This window comes from Oryx dammah, unplaced genomic scaffold, assembly GCF_014754425.2.
Source record: "Oryx dammah isolate SB20612 unplaced genomic scaffold, SCBI_Odam_1.1 HiC_scaffold_18, whole genome shotgun sequence".
Lineage (NCBI taxonomy): Eukaryota > Metazoa > Chordata > Mammalia > Artiodactyla > Bovidae > Oryx > Oryx dammah.
This window is the reverse complement of record NW_024070202.1, coordinates 113,060,945-113,077,977: the sequence shown is the minus strand read 5'-3', so window position 1 is coordinate 113,077,977 and position 17,033 is coordinate 113,060,945. Positions and strand designations below refer to the sequence as shown.

Genomic DNA, 17,033 nt, shown 5'->3' with positions numbered 1-17,033 from the left:
TGAATGCTGAGCTTTAAGCCAACTTTTTCACTCTCCACTTTCACTTTCATCAAGAGGCTTTTTAGCTCCTCTTCACTTTCTGCCATAAGGGTGGTGCCATCTGCATATCTGAGGTTATTGGGGTCATCTCTCAATCACTTCTTTCCTCACTTGCTCACAGTCATCACCAAACCCTGCAGAGTTTGTTCCCCAGATGAGGAATCCTCCTTTTCTCCCTATCTCCATGTGAGTCCAGTCCTGTCGTTTGCTGCAATGCAGTAGGCTCCCAGGTGATGCTGTAGCTTCCATCCCTCCTCTACTCAGTAGTCAGATGCCTTTCTAAAATTTATAATCGAAGGATAATTGCTTTACAGCATGGGGTTGGTTTCTACCAAACACCAACATGAATTAGTCATAGGTTTACCATGTTCGCTCCCACTTGAACATCCCTCCCACCTCCCTCCACATCCTGCCCCTCTAGGTTGTTACTGAGCCGTGGTTTCAGGTCCCTGAGTCATACAGCAAATTCCCATTGGCTACCTATTCTATATATGGTAATGCATATTTCCATGTTACTCTCTCTATACATAGTCAGATGCCTTTTTGATATTTGGCTTTTTTTCTCGTTTAGATTTTCTAATGGATTGCTTTTGTTTTTTATTTTTCAAATAGTTGAAAGCCCTTGGAATGATCCTGAAGGCCTTGCAGGATCAATTTCTCTCTCTAACAGTTTTAATCATACTGGCCTCCTCAGTGTCCCCTGAATCCTCCAAGCTCCCCCCAGCTCCTAGATATTTGAGAAGCACTTTCCCCTCCCCAGAGAACTCCCACCCCCACCCAATGGCCAACTGTTTCTGCTCAGCACTGAGGCCTCAGTATTTTGTTATTTCTCCAGAGGGGGTCTCTCCACCCACATCATCAACCAACAAGACAGGTTTTGTTCTAACTACACCCAAGAGTTTCTATAGAATACATACCACGATAGGAAGTGGTTTTTTTTTTTTACTGTCTCCTTGTAGACTGCTAGTTTTGTGATGGTGAACCGTCTGTGTCTTGAATACCCGCTTATTCCTGAGGAAAAAAGCACAGTATTGGACAAAGCATGGATCTCAAAAAATATTTGTTTAATACATTAATTGATTAAAAAATACCCCACTGTTTCTTGCCTCCTCTGTGATTGAGCTTTATATCTTGCTTGCATCTGGCTGTGAAAAAACTTATCTTTTCCTTATTAAAAACACATTGCTCTTGAAACATGGCATTACATTTTAGATGTTTTATTTTCTCACTACATCTAACGTTGGGCAATGGAGAAAGCCATTTGAAGAATTCTTAGCAGAGCAGATTTTAAATAGAACAGGCTGAAAATGCTATTTGCTAAAGATAGAGTCATCTGATAGGAATGCATCAAATACAAATGTGAAACACTTTCTTTTGAAAGTTGATTAGGAATAAGAGTTGGAAACAGCTTAATAAACTGGGAACTGAAATCACCGAATTTTAAAGAATAGGCTTTGTTCATAAAGCTGATGTCGGTTGTGGGCGTTAGGAGAAGGAGTAAGATACCAGAAATAGGAACACACAAGGTTTTGGCTATTTTTAAAGTCTGCTGTCCAGTCTGTGGCCTCTGTCTTCAGCATTCCTTAATGCTGTTCTGTTCATCCTAGTTCAGATATTAAACCAGAGGACTGACCTTGTCTATACACTGACACTGGATGGTTGAATTCTCCTCCTGTTGTTTAAGGAACAGGCATCAGTTGGTCCCCTGCTTCTCCTGAATGGTAGACAGTAATATGGGTTGGCGTCTCCCTCCTCCTGTCTTCTAAAAGCTTCCCTTCCCCAGCTCGGGGTGAGGCCCAGGAAGAGGCTGTCCCCGAGGAGGCGGGTCCAAAGGGGCAGCTCTGAGCAGAGAGTTAACTGGGTAACAGATTCACTGGTCCTGCTCTGTGTGCTGGTTTTGCAACAGGGGAAGTGCCGAGCTGTGCCTCTTACATCTCCTCGAGCTCTTCTCACCACCAGCTTCCCACAGAATGAATGCTAATCCTGAAAACTTCAAGTTTTCTTATAAATTCTATGAGTGGTGAGAGGAATCATTTGTTTGCACAACAATCCTCTGAGCCATCACCATGGAAAGAGGCATCAATTTGTAGGGCTCAGCCTTCAAAACAGATTACAGCCTAAAATCATCAAAAACAGCAAAGAGAAACCCAATGAGAAATATATTTCGAGAACAAGTTTGCAAGGAGGTTTAAGATATAGATCCAGGGGAGAAGTCCCCGTCCATCAAATCACACATTTCCCTCCCTCCCTCTCACCCCCACAAACACACCTCTTCCCTTACCTAGAAAATCTGGGGCCTGCTCCCTTCTCTTACTTTGAAGACAAGGCTGAACCAGGAGGTGATGCAAAGCTATTAAAAGGAGGAGGCAGGAGGAGACAGGAAGTGAGGGCGGAGACATCCAAACTTACACAAAAGACCGGCTGCCTGTGTGATCATCTAGGAGAGTTAGAACTCTTTGCAAAGATGAAACTGTTTTGTGTGGTTCTGTTTGGTTGCCCTGAGCCACATGGGTTATTGAGCTCATGAAATGTAAGAAGTGTAATTGAAGAACTGAATTTTACATTTTATTCCAAATTGTTCAATTGAAAGTTACAGTTGAATGGCCACACCTGCCTAGTCACTACCATACTAGGGCATGCAGAGAGTACAGAAGGGAGGGAAACAAGATGGGGCATGCTGTGAAAGTCGAGAAAAAACTGCTGGGTCAAAACCAGAGTGCTGACGCTCAGAGTGTGGCCAAGATGTCAGGGTAGGAAGACCCTGAGTGCAATTCCTCCTATGGGCACTCCAGAATTATAAGCATCTAGAAAATAACTATGATCTAAGAACTAGTAGAAAAGATTTTCCACAGCTAAAGGTAAAAAGAAGGAACCACAACAAGACAGATAGGAGGGAGTAAGGTCAAGACCCACATCCCTAGGTAGGTGACTCGCAAATAGGAAGATAATCAGAACAAGAGAGGTTTTCCCCAAGGAGCAAGGGATTGGGCCCCACTTCAGGCTCCCCAGAGAGGGGGGGGTCCTGCAGAAGAAAGGTGAGCCCCCCAAATATCTGACTTTGTTGTGTCATTGCTCTGTTGTGTCTGGCTCTTTGTGACCCCCTGGACCATAGTCCGCCAGGCTCCTCTCTCCATGGGATTCTCCAGGTGAGAATCCTGGAGTGGGTAACCGTTCTCTGCTCTGGGGGATCTTCCTGGCCCAGGGATCGAACGCACGTGTTCTGCATCGCAGGCAGATTCTTTATGACTGAGCCCCCCGAGAAACCCCAAAACACGTGGCTTTGGAGGCTACAGGGCTTACACATGGGAGAGCGAGAAGGCATGGAAAGCAGAGAGCCCACTCTCAAAGGGCATGGACAAAATCTCTCATGCTCCGAGACCCAGTGCAGAAGCAGTGATAACACAGGAGCCTGAAGGAGACTCACCTGCTGATCTTGGAGAGCCACCCAGAGAGGCAGGAGGCAAGTGTATATATATATATATGTTCATGGATTAGAAGAATCAGCATTGTGAAAATGTCTGTCATGATACTGTTCTATACTATCCAAAGTAATCTACAGACTCAATGCAATTTCTATCAAGTAACCAATGGCATTTCTCACAGAATTAGAACACAAAATTTTACTATTTGTATGGGAACACAAATGACCCTGGATAGCTAAAACAATCTTGCCAATAAAAGGAACAACATGGAAGAAGTGGACAAATTCTAGGAAAGGTACAATCTCCCAACAGTGAACCAGGAAAAAAATCAAATATATGAATACACCAATAACAAGTTCTATAGTCTCCCTATTGGGAAATCTAACCCAGTCTCCCACTTGACAGGTGGCGATACTGGTAACAATCCACCTTCAATGCGGGAGACCTGGGTCAAGGAGATCCCCTGGAAAAGGAAATGGCTACCCACTACAGTATTCTGGCCTGGAGAATTCCATGGACTGTATAGTCCATGAGTTCACAAAGACTCGGACACAACCGAGCGACTTTCACTTTCACAATAACTAATCATGAAACTGAATGTGTTATTCAGACCAAGAAACAAAGTCCAGGACCAGATGGCTTCACAAGTGAATTCTACCAAACATTTATGAAAATGTTAACAGCTATCCTTCTCAAATGATTTTTTAAAATTGCAGAGGAAGAAATACTTCCGAACTCATTGTATGAGGCCAGCATCACTCTGATATCAAAATCTGAAAGGATAACACAAAAAAGAAAAGTATAGGCCAATATCACTGATGAACATATATGCAAATGTCCTCAACAAAATATTAACAAACCGTGCTGGGCTTTCACTCTAGAGTCACCTTCTGCACCTTTCAGATGGTGCCTGCGTTCCACTCCCCTGCCCTGCCTGGCTGGGCCCTCCTCTTCCAGGGACCAGGCAATGGGTGGGCAAGGGGTCAATGGGTTAAAGGGACGCTGGTCTGGAGGTGGGCTGCCTATGCCCACACCACCTTATCCCCTCAGTACCGCCATGGTGGAAGATGCTCCTTGAAGGCAGGTTGTGTTGGGTGGCCCAGAATCAAGCGGTTGGGAAAAGTTTCTTGACCCAGAAATCACAGACAGCTATTCCAAAGTAGAAGGAATGCACTCAAACTAGCCTGGCCTGAAGGTAGAAAGTGAGAAGAGAGTCCTGCACCAGCTGCATTGAGAAATGAAGAGCTCCTGTGTGAATTCACCAATCTGATTTCTTGCTCAGGGAGGCTGGAACATCTATCTCTGGAAATGACTTTAAAAAATAAAAACAAAGATAACCTTTCATCTGAGGACTCCGTTAAAGGAAATAACCAATGCAGGTCTCCATGTAGGATCCCCCTGGAACATGAAGAGGAATCACGTAAGAACTTTCAGCAATTTGAGACCAATGATCAATGCAGACCTCATCCTAGGGCCCACTTGGAGCCTTAAGAGAAACCAGATACTAACTTCAGGCAATTTGCCACAAAACCTACAGTTGCCAGTGCAATCCAACCAAACCCCAAAATATCATTTTTGGTTTCCTTCCTGTTTTGCAGTGGCTCCCAAAATGTAATCTGGAGGAAAACATTTTAGGAGATGTGATGTCTGTCTTGATTGTGGGCATCTTGTTGGTGCCCCAGCCCACTGCTTATTCTCTCTTGGCTGGCCAGGAACATATCGATGGTCTACACACATCTTTTTTTGTCGGCTTCGTTTACTTCCTATTGGGGACCTCCCATCACATCTCTGTGGGCATTTTGGAGTGTTGTGCCTTATGATCAGTCAGCTGTAGTTGACTGAGAACTGTACGGAGCTGGCTATGACGCTGCCCATGTTGCGCCTTCTTTGGGACTGGTTTCAGGTGGGAGCACATTATTAAGCAGACATCAGGCAAGGTATGTAACACAAGTAGCTATGACATTATAGTTGACAGTACGGTAGCCTTTAATGTTGGAGTTTATCAGGCAGCCGTGGGCTCTACCAAGCGGGCTTTGTTTCAGTCTCTCTCTCAGATGCCTTGCTGAGGGGATTTGTCACCCGTGCCACCTTCACAGCTCTTACATCTCAGGCCAAGTATCTCCCTGGACTCAGACTCCGTTGGAGTAATGGCGGGGATCATTCATCACTGACAGTGAAACTGTTAGTCACTCAGTCATGTCCGACTCTATGTGACCACATGGACTGTAGCCCACCAGGCTCCTCTGCCCATGAAACTTCTTCAGGCAAGAATACCAGAGTGGGTTGCCATGCCCTCCTCCAGGGGATCTTCTTGACCCAGGGATACAACCCATGTCTCTTAAGTCTCCTGCATTGGCAGGTGCATTCTTTACCACTAGTGCCACCTGGAAAGCCCCATCTCTGGAGAGCCCTATGTAAATTAAGAATCTGCCCAAGATGTGGGGCTTTCCTGGAAGCTCAGCTGGAAAAGGATCCGCCTGTGATGCAGGAGACTCCTGTTCGATCCCTGGGTTGGGAAGATCCCCTGGAGAAGGGAACAGCTACCCACTCTAGTATCCTGGCCTAGAGAATTCCATGGACGATGTGGAGAATTAGCCGAATGGATAGTTATCTCATTTGGTACTGTGTTGTCCTCTGAACTAAGTACTCAAATAGGCCTGCTTATTGGGGTTGGTTTTTCTATGTTTTGGCTCATCCTCTACACTCAGAAGTAAAGACTTCATTGCTTGGCTCAACAAAAGAGCCTGAAATCTTTGAATCCATGTCTGCCTACTAGACCTATCAGGCTAAGTCAGCCATCAAGGTTGTCCACTTTGAATCTGCTCTCTACTACATGAACAGAGAATATTTTAAGTCTTCTTTATAAACCACCCCCCACCCCAATCCAGTCTTAGTAACTTCAGTTCAGTTCAGTCGCTCAGTTGCGTCTGACTCTGCAACCCCATGGACTGCAGCCCGCCAGGCCTCCCTGTCCATCACCAAATCCCAGAGTTTGCTGAAACTCATGTCCATTGAGCCAGTGATGCCATCCAATCATTTCATAGGCAGCTCAGAAGAAAGTAGCAAAGAAAAAGATGAAAAGGGAAATAGCCGCTCTCAGTGGAATCCAGGATGAAGTTTCAGTGCAACTTTCCCATGATTCCTTAGAATTCCACACCATCGTGACTGACTGCAGTGCAGCACAGCTTTTAGAGTCAGCAGGGATCCACATGATGAAAGACGTTCTCAGGGTTCATGAGGCCATTGGCATCCAGGTTCTGCTGGCTAAGTGCAATCCCTCTGTGAGGGACTCCCTGGCCCAGGGAGAGTACTGGAGAAATGAAGAGGAAAATCTCTTTTACAGTGTATGTGAAGAATGACCTTTGCATAAGACTCTCAAAATTTGAAAGATATGTATGTTCCTAATGGTCTGAGCTTTTCCAGGGATTGAGAGTAGATGGAAGGGAGGAATACTGCCTAGCCAGTTGTTTAAAATTTCAGGTGTGCAGCATTTCATACCATGGACCCGGAAATTGTACCCCCCTGGAGATTTTGGCCTTTGGGCTGGACAGAACTGTTCCTTTGAAGCTGATGGCCATCGTCAGTACATAAATGCAGCAGGGCTTCTAGTTAGGCAGAATCAAAAAGAAGAAACTACCGAGGTTTTCAGCTTTCTTGCACATATGGAATTAAATGAGTATCTGTTGAATTGAACTGTAGTTCAGTTCAGTGGCTCAGTCGTGTCTGACTCTTTGCCACTCCATGAACTGCAGCATGCCAGTCTCCCTGTCCATCACCAACTCCCGGAGTTCACTCAAACTCACGTCCATCAAGTTGGTGATGCCATCCAGCCATCTTATCCTCTGTCATCCCCTTCTCCTCCTGCCCCCAAATCCCTCCCAGCATCAGAGTCTTTTCCAATGAGTCAACTCTTCGCATGAGGTGGCCAAAGTACTGGAGCTTCAGCTTTAGCATCATTCCTTCCATAGAACATCTAGGACTGATTTCCTTTAGCATGGACTGGTTGGATCTCGTTGCAGTCCAAGGGACTCTTAAGAGTCTTCTCCAACTGTAGAGTAGCCCCCAGATTTAATGACCATCTTGTTTTAGGAGATAAGCGTCTGGACTCTTCCTTCCTCGGGAGGTGAAGGGGTAGAGATGGCATTTACATGAGAAGTACTGGAGCCTGTCCCAGGGCTCCCTAGAGAGGGAGTAGAAAGGAAATAGGGAAAGCATACTGTGTCTGCTCCTGTAAGAGCAGGTCAAGAGGCTTCCTGAGTGCAGGTTAGTAATTAGACAAGCTTGTGGGAGAAGGCAATGGCACCCCACTCCAGTACTCTTGCCTGGAAAATCCCATGGATGGAGGAGCCTGGTGGGCTGCAGTCTATGGGGTCGCTAAGAGTCGGACACAACTGAGCGACTTCACTTTCACTTTTCACTTTCATCCATTGGTGAAGGAAATGGCAACCCACTCCAGTATTCTTGCTGGAGAATCCCAGGGACAGGGGAGCCTGATGGGCTGCAATCTATGGGGTTGCACAGAGTCAGACGTGACTGAAATGACTTAGCAGTAGCAGTGGTCACTTTGGGCTTCCCTAGACCTTGTCTTCCATGCCCACCCCGCCCCTCCCACCCCCAGATGGCACTCAGATCTCTGACAATTCCTTTCAGACAAAATCTTACCAAGAGTCTAATGGCTAAGCAGGTTTGCAAAATCCTACCAGCCAGCCCCACTTTATACAGAACACTCTTGATGATATATTTGATGCTTTTAGTCAGCCTTTTTGTTTAGGGTAAGTAGGTAAGAAAAGAACTCCTCAAAATCAGCCAGCACAATGAGAATCCTCCCTGTCTTTTCTGTGATCCCTACCTGTCCCTGTTTCTGAGGACTTCTTCCCATTAAGCACCATGTGCCTCCCATGGAATCTGTCCTAAACTGCTCTATCTGATGAGCAGTGAGTAACAAGTTGGCCAGGCAAAAGGAAAAATGCTGGCTGGGTAATTTTGTGTAACCTTTACTTGTTTTTTTTTTTTTTTTGGCTGCACTCGGTCTTTGCTGCTGCAGGTGGGCTTTTCTCTAGTTGCAGAGACTGGGGCTAATCTCCAGTTGCAGGGAGTGTGGGTTTCTCTTGCTGAGAAGCATAGGCTCTAGGGCAGGTGGGATTCAGTAGTTGTGACACATGGGCTCTAGAGCACAAGCTCAGTACTTGTGGCACACAGGCTTAGTTGCTCTGCAGTATGTGAGATCCTCCCAGACTAGGGATGGAATCTGTGTCTCTTGTATTGGAAGGAGGATTCTTTGCCACTGAGCCACCAGGGAAGCCCATATGTAGCCTTTTAAATGACCCTGAAGCAAATTGTTCAGGATAGATTGCAAAAAGGCATGATTGACAGCTTCCCTCAAGAATTTATTTATTTAGCAGTGAATTGTTTTTTCCTTCCCATGATATTTTAGCAAGGGTCAACTGGGAATTGACAATCTTTTGCATATTGAGAAGCTGCTGGTCATCTTTATTTACCCTGCAAGAAAAATTTATTGTAACCAATGGAAAAGAATGCACATAAGTGATAGTCTGCTTCCCAAAGAACATCAATATTTAGTCTGTAGATGTTTTTAGTGAAAATAGAGTGAAAGCCTACTGCCATGCACCCTGTTGATGTACAAAGAATACTGATGACAGTGACAGCTTTTAACTCTGTGAAACAAGTTGAAAATGAAAGTCACTCAGTCATGTCCAACTTTTTGCGATAGGAATTCTCCAGGCAAGAACACTGGAGTTAGTTGGCATGCCTTTCTCTAGGATGTTTTCCCAACCTAGGGATTGAACTCGGGTCTCCTGCATTGCAGGCTCTTTGGATCATCTGAAACTATTATGTAAGAGGATTTAGAAGCATCACATTCATACAACCCAGATTCTGTGGGTGAATTATTTATGATAACTGATCACAGGTTGTGGCATAGCAATATTTCCTTTTCAAAAGCAAGTACGTCCAACATCGAAAGCTTAAAGTTCTGTATCTGGACTTTCACGGGTGAAGAAAATAAACAGAATTTTCCAAAGCTAGTACTAGGAGACTAGTTTATGCAAAAATGAATAGCACACTATTTTAAACAAATGAGATAAAAATAGCAAAAATGCAACATCATTTTTAACCCATTCTTACATTCTAAAATGACTATTGTTTTTTCTAGTAGTCATGTATGGATGTGAGAGTTGGACCATAAAGAAGGCTGAGTGCCAAAGAACTGATGTTTTTGAACTGTGGTGTTACAGAAGACTCTTGAGAGTTCCTTGGACTGCAAGGAGATCAAACAAGTCAATCCTAAAGGAAATCAATTCTGAATAGTCATGAAAGGGACTGATACTGAGGCTGAAGCTTCAGTACTTTGGCTGCCTGATGCAAAGAGCTAACTCATTGAGAAGACCCTGATGCTGGGAAAGATTGAAAGCAGGAGGAGAAGGGGAAGAGGATGAGATGGTTGAGGGTATCACCAACTCGATGGACACGACTTTGAGCAAGCTCCAGGAGTTTGTGATGGACAGGGAAGCCTGGCATGCTGCAGTCCATAGGGTTGCAAAGGGTCAGACAGCACTTAGTGACTGAACAACAACAACATTCTAAAATGTTAAAGTATTTATGAAAAGCAAAACTGATGAGTAGAGCAGCTATTAGAGGGGGAGACTTAAAATTATTTTTTAAATTTTGTTTTGGAGTATAGCTGATTAAGGAGTGGGACACTTTAAAAATATCTTTTTCGTTGGCTCCATAAATTGCAAGTGTTGCTTTTCTTTGTGGAAAGCTCTGCCCATCATGAAAAATGCCTTTCTGTTATTAAAACAAAGCATGAGCTAGATTTCTGTTTTGAGATGATTGACAACATGATTACATGTCATAGGGTTCTGAGTGTTGACATCCTTTTAGAGCTTAAGGCTAGAAATTCAGAAATGTTAGCTGCTGTTTGTATTTGCCTTTTGTTCATTGTTTGTAGCCAATATTTGCTTTTTCTCTTCAGTCTTATGAATAGTAAAATTTAAAAAATTAGCAAACCAAATCATATAATACATTAAAAGTGTCATATACTGGGATTAAGTGGAATTTATCCTAGGGATATGAGGATTTTTCGATTTCTGCAAATCAATCAGTGTGATATACCATGTTAACAAATTGAAGAATAAAAAAAAAATCCAATTATCTCAATAGATGTAGAAAAAGTTTTTGATAAAATTCAGCGTCCATTTATAATTTAAAAATCTCCAGGAATTGGACATAAAGGGAACATCAGTTCAGTTCAGTTCAGTCAATCATGTCCGACTCTTTCCCACCCCATGAACTGCAGCATGCCAGGCCTCCCTGCCCAGCACCAACTCCCAGAGTCCACCCAAACCCATGTCCATTGAGTTGGTGATGCCATCCAACCATTTCATCCTCTGTCGCCCCCTTCTCCTCCCACCTTCAATCTTTCCCAGCATCAGGGTCTTTTCCAATGAGTCAGCTCTTTGCATCGGGTGGCCAAAATATTGGAGTTTCAGCTTCAACATCAGTTCTTCCAATGAATATTCAGGACTGATTTCCTTTAGGATGGACTGGTTGGATCTCCTTGCAGTCCAAGGGACTCTCAAGAGTCTTCTCCAACACCACAGTTCAAAAGCATCAATTCTTTGGGGCTCAGCTTTCTTTATAGTCCAACTCTCACATCCATACATGACTACTGAAAAAACCATAGCCTTGACTAGATGACCTTTGCTGACAAAGTAATGTCTACCTCAACACAAGAAAGGCCATATATGACAAACCCATGGGCTTTCCTGGTGGCTCAGTGGGAAAGAAGCCACCTGCCAATGCAAGAGATGTGGGTTCAATCTCTAGGTGGGGAAGATCCCTTGGAGAAGGGAATGGCTATCCACTCCAGGTGTTCTTGCCTGGGAAATCTCACAGACTGAAGAGCCTGGCAGCTACAGTCCACGTGGTCCCAAAAGAGTTGGACATGACTTAGTGACTAAATAACAACAATGACAAAACCATAGCAAACATCATAGTCAACAGTGAAAAGCTGAAAACACTCAGTCTAGGATCAGGAGCAAGTTGATAATGCCCACTCTTACCATTTTGACTGAACATAGTCTTGGAAGTCCTAGCCATAGTAATCAGAAAAGGGACAGAAATAAAAGGAATCCACATCAGAAAGGGAGAAGTAAAACTGTCACTGTTTGCAAATGACATGATACTATATATAGGAAATCCTAAAGAAAACTACTAGAGCTCGTCAGGGAGGTCAGAGAAGTGCAAGACACAAATTTAAAAGAGAAATCTGTTGCATTTCTATACACTAACAAAGAACTATCAAAAAGAGAAATTAAGGAAACAATCCCATTTATCTTTTCACAAAAAAGAAAGAAATACCTAGGGGTAAGCCTACCTAAAGGAGATGAAAGACCTGGACTCCGAAAACTATACCACACTGATGAAAGAAAATGAAGACAACACAAACAGATAGAAAGACATATCACGTTCTTGAATTGGAAGAATTAATACTGATAATGTGACTATACTACCCAAGGTGATTTACAGATTCAATGCAATCCCTATCAAAATACCAGTGGCATTTTTAAAGATCTAGAAGAAATAATTTAAAAATTTGTATGGAAACACAAAAGATTTTGAGAAGTCAAAAAAATTTTGAGAAAGAAGAAAAAAGTGGGAGGAATTATGCTGTCTGTAATCAAAACAATATCAACAGTAATTAAGACAGTATGGTATTGGAGCAAAAACAAACAGATAGGTTAATGAAATGACCCAAATTAGCTAAAATATTGCACGAAGCCTTCAAATTCCTTGGAGGTTTCACATTCCTTATCACCCCAGTCCTTTGGTAAGGTTGAGAGAGCCAGTTCAGTTCAGTTCAGTTCAGTCGCTCAGTCGTGTCTGACTCTTTGTGACCCCATGAATCGTAGCACGCCAGGCCTCCCTGTCCATCACCAACTCCCGGAGTTCACTCAGACTCACCTCCATTAAGTCAGTGATGCCATCCAGCCATCTCGTCCTCTGTCGTCCCCTTCTCCTCCTGCCTCCAATCCCTCCAAGCATCAGAGTCTTTTCCAATGAGTCAACTCTTCTCATGAGGTGGCCAAAGTACTGGAGTTTTAGCTTTAGCATCATTCCTTCCAAAGAAATCCCAGAGCTGATCTCCTTCAGAATGGACAGGTTGGATCTCCTTGCAGTCCAAGGGACTCTCTAGAGTCTTCTCCAACACCACAGTTCAAAAGCATCAATTCTTCGGCACTCAGCCTTCTTCACGTCCAACTCTCACATCCATACATGACCATTGGAAAAACCATGGCCTTGACTAGACGGACCTTAGTTGGCAAAGTAATGTCTCTGCTTTTGAATATGCTATCTAGGTTGGTCATAACTTTCCTTCCAAGGAGTAAGCATCTTTTAATTTCATGGCTGCATTCACCATCTGCAGTGATTTTGGAGCCCCCCAAAATAAAGTCTGACACTGTTTCCACTGTTTCCCCATCTATTTCCCATGAAGTGATGGGACCAGATGCCATGATCTTCATTTTCTGAATGTTGAGCTTTAAGCCAACTTTTTCACTCTCCTCTTTCACTTTCAACAAGAGGCTTTTTAGTTCCTCTTCACTTTCTGCCATAAGGGTGGTGTCATCTGCATATCTGAGGTTATTGATATTTCTCCCAGCAATCTTGATTCTAGCTTGTGTTTTTTTCCAGCGTTTCTCATGATGTACTCTGCATAGAGGTTAAATAAGCAGGGTGACAATATACAGCCTTGACGTACTCCTTTTCCTATTTGGAACCAGTCTGTTGTTCCATGTCCAGCTCTAACTGTTGCTTCCTGGCCTGCATACAGATTTCTCAAGAGGCAGGTCAGGTGGTCTGGTATTCCCATCTCTTGAAGAATTTTCCACAGTTGATTGTGATCCACAGAGTCAAAGGCTTTGGCATAGTCAATAAAGCAGAAATAGATGTTTTTCTGGAACTCTCTTGCTTTTTCCATGATCCAGAGGATGTTGACAATTTGATCTCTGGTTCCGCTGCCTTTTCTAAAACCAGCTTGAACATCAGGGAGTTCACGGTTCACATATTGTTCAAGCCTGGCTTGGAGAATTTTGAGCATTACCTTACTAGCATGTGAGATGAGTGCAATTGTTTGGTAGTTTGAGCATTCTTTGGCATTGCCTTTCTTTGAGATTGGAATGAAAACTGACCTTTTTCAGTCCTGTGGCCACTGCTGAATTTTCCACATTTGCTGGCATATTGAGTACAGCACTTTCACAGCATCATCTTTCAGGATTTGAAACAGCTCAACTGGAATTCCATCACCTCCACTAGCTTTGTTCATAGTGATACTTTCTAAGGCTCACTTGACTTCACATTCCAGGACATCTGGCTCTAGATGAGTGATCACACCATCGTGATTATCTGGGTCATGAAGATCTTTTTTGTACAGTTCTTCTGTGTATTCTTGCCACCTCTTCTTAATATGTTCTGCTTCTGTTAGGTCCATACCATTTCCGTCCTTTATCGAGCCCATCTTTGCATGAAATGTTCCCTTGGTATCTCTAATTTTCTTGAAGAGATCTCTAGTCTTTCCCATTCTGTTGTTTTCCTCTATTTCTTTGCATTGATTGCTGAAGAAGGCTTTCTTATCTCTTCTTGCTATTCTTTGGAACTCTGTATTCAGATGCTTATATCTTTCCTTTTCTCCTTTGCTTTTCACTTTTCTTCTTTTCACAGCTATTTGTAAGGCCTCCCCAGACAAGCAAGTCCTAAATGAAACTCTGACCAAGTTAACAATCAAACTCCATCAAGATTGGATTAAACGCCTCCCTTTAGACCTCTTAAAGGCCTTACCAAGAAACCCTCTAAATATCAGTCCATTCGAGGCCAAGTATTGGTGGCCCATAGTACCTTTAAGACCCTCCCCTCCCAGGACAGTCCCAAACTGCCATCCCACGTTCCTTTTCCGTTACTTGCCCAGATACGCGATGCCCTTCGGCAACATATAGATAACCTCGACCACTCTCCAATCTTCCGTACGCATCCGTCCAAATAAGAGAGAAAGTCTCTATGACAGTTCAGTCCCACTCAGATCTAACCCCTAAATGGCAAGGACACTACATGGTATTCTGCTGGCCCCTACCGCTGCAAAATTAAAAGAATACCTGTGGTGGATTCATGTTGATGTATGGCAAAACCAATACAATATTGTAAAGTAATTAATCTCCAGTTAAAATAAATAAATTTATATTTAAAATAAAAAAGAAACCACCCCTTGGGAGCACATCACTCAGCTTAAAAAGGTTATGCAGCCCAATGATGAGAATGCTTACCAGACTAATACTTATCAAGTTTCTCACACAGACCCTACAACTCTAAAGTTCTCATGGCTTCCACCAGCCCCAACTGGTGACAGATGAGCCTGTTGATTTCACGGTTACAGTTATTTCTGGAACAACTCCTGGCAGATATCTGGGTCTCGAGTCATCAAGGATCCACATTTGAACACGTTGAAGATTATATCTTCACCCTGTGGCTGCAGGGAACTGTTTATAACTTTTACCCTTTTGAAATCCAATTTTTATTCATAGTCAGTTCAGCTCAGTTAAGCTTTTTCACTCTCCTCATTCACGTTCATCAAGAGGCTCTTTTGTTCTTCTTCATTTTCTGCCATAAGGGTGGTGTCATCTGCATATCTGAGGTTATTGATATTTCTCCCAGCAATCTTGATTCTAGCTTGTGCTTCTTCCAGCCCAGCGTTTCTCATGATGTACTCTGCATAGAAGTTAAATCAGCAGGGTGACAATATACAGCTTGACATACTCCTTTTCCTGTTTGGAACCAGTCTGTTGTTCCATGTCCAGTTTTAACTGTTGCTTCCTGACCTGCATATAGGTTTCTCAAGAGGCTGGTTAGGTGGTCTGGTATTCCCATCTCTTTCAGAATTTTACACAGTTGATTGTGATCCACACAGTCAAAGGCTTTAGCATAGTCAATAAAGCAGAAATAGATGTTTTTCTGGAACTCTTGCTTTTTCCATGATCTGGTGGATGTTGGCAATTTGATCTCTGCTTCCTCTGACTTTTGTAAAACCACCTTGAACATCTGGAAGTTCACATATTGCTAAAGCCTGGCTTGGAGAATTTTGAGTGTTACTTTGCTAGGGTGTGAGGTGAGTGCAATTGTGCATAGTAGTCTATCTTATATTCACTTGCCCAAATGCTGGTTAGCATCTTCTTATCTTTTTTCTTTCCTCTGCCCCAAAACTCTTTCAAAACCCTGACCACAACTATCTACTCCAGACCCTTAATTTAACCCATACTCTCAATGCTGCTAACCCACGATTGGCTAAAGATTGCTGGATATGTCTATCCATAACGCCTCTGGGAGATTCAGCCCTCCCCATATCCATCCTCGACTGGACGACTGGTAACATATCCTTACACCACTCATATCGTGGGGAGCCTTTATTCATCTCGTATCTTAAACATCCTCACATGAGTGATCAAATATGGAATTCGGACAAAGTCTTAGAATCTTTACTCACTGACCTTCCCTCCTACAACAGAAAACCTCCAATGAGGCCCTATCACCTAGAAAGTAAGACTATTACAACCAGCTCCTTTCTGCATATTTAGAAATTCCCAAAACAGTTCATATGACCAATCCATGGACATAATCCCTAAACCCATGTGTAACCATACCTTCACTTTACTCTTTGCCACTGGAAAGGCTATATATAATATTTCTGGTCCTACAGGACAATCTTTAACCTTTATAGGATGATCTCCCTCAGCATAGTCCTCCACTTCTCCCATCGTTGGGGCCACCTTAGCAGGCCTGACCATTCTTGAATGAAAGATAAAACCCCCTCCCCGTCGACTCCTCTTCGCCATCGACTTCAGCTGTTGTGTTGAGACACCTGGCCTGTTTTTCTTGTGTGTGGCATCTACATACCTCTGTTTACCTACTAATTGGACTGGAACCTGCACCTTGATATATTTTTATAGCCCCCAATGATCAATGCCTACCTATTCCTTTCATTAGCAAGCAAATGAAATGAGCCATTCATTTCATTCCCCTCTTAGTGGGACTAGGAATAGCGGCTGGAATTGGAACAGGAACGGCCAGCCTAACCACCTCCATCCAAAACTACAGGCACTATCTAAAGACCTATCAGAAAGCCTCCAGGAAATATCCCAAGGTCTAATAACTATTCAAAATCAATTCGATTCCTTGACGGCTCTAGTGTTACAAAATAGAAGGGGATTAGATCTGCTAACTGTAGAAAAAGGGGGGTTGTGCCTTTTTCTGGATGAATCCCGCTGCTTCTATGACAACCAGTTGGGTGTTGTCCAGGAAGCTGCAAAACACCTTACAGATCGAGCCTATCAAATTGGCCAGAGATTAAGCAACTCCTGGCAGTCATGGTTGACAGATTGGAACTGGATGTCTTGGGTTTTGCCCCTTCTTGGACCATTCATATTCATTATCCTCCTAGTCACATTTGGACCTTGTTTGTTTAATCTTATCCAGGGATTCCTCCAGGACTGAATTTGAGCCATTTCT

The 17,033-nt window shown here is 43.3% G+C and overlaps 2 protein-coding genes and 1 pseudogene across 3 annotated transcripts in view; 1 reads left to right on the top strand and 2 right to left on the bottom strand.

Annotated features, from left to right (window-relative positions):
• The window catches only part of GIMAP4 (GTPase, IMAP family member 4), a 7,073-nt gene extending 4,681 nt beyond the window's left edge, over nt 1–2,392 (bottom strand). Inside the window, exons 1-2 of one of the 2 annotated variants that reach the window (XM_040260375.1) lie at nt 2,321–2,392; nt 957–1,050 (exon numbers count right to left, since the gene is read on the bottom strand). The gene's annotated coding sequence lies outside the window, so the exon portion shown is untranslated. The remainder of the gene's footprint in view (nt 1–956; nt 1,051–2,320) is intronic. The other variant, XM_040260376.1, reaches the window with a different exon arrangement.
• Nucleotides 1–17,033, bottom strand: part of LOC120877906 (GTPase IMAP family member 1-like) — a 597,608-nt gene that overhangs the window by 87,529 nt on the left and 493,046 nt on the right. The window lies entirely within an intron of this gene.
• LOC120877601 lies at nt 4,770–6,891 on the top strand (annotated as a pseudogene).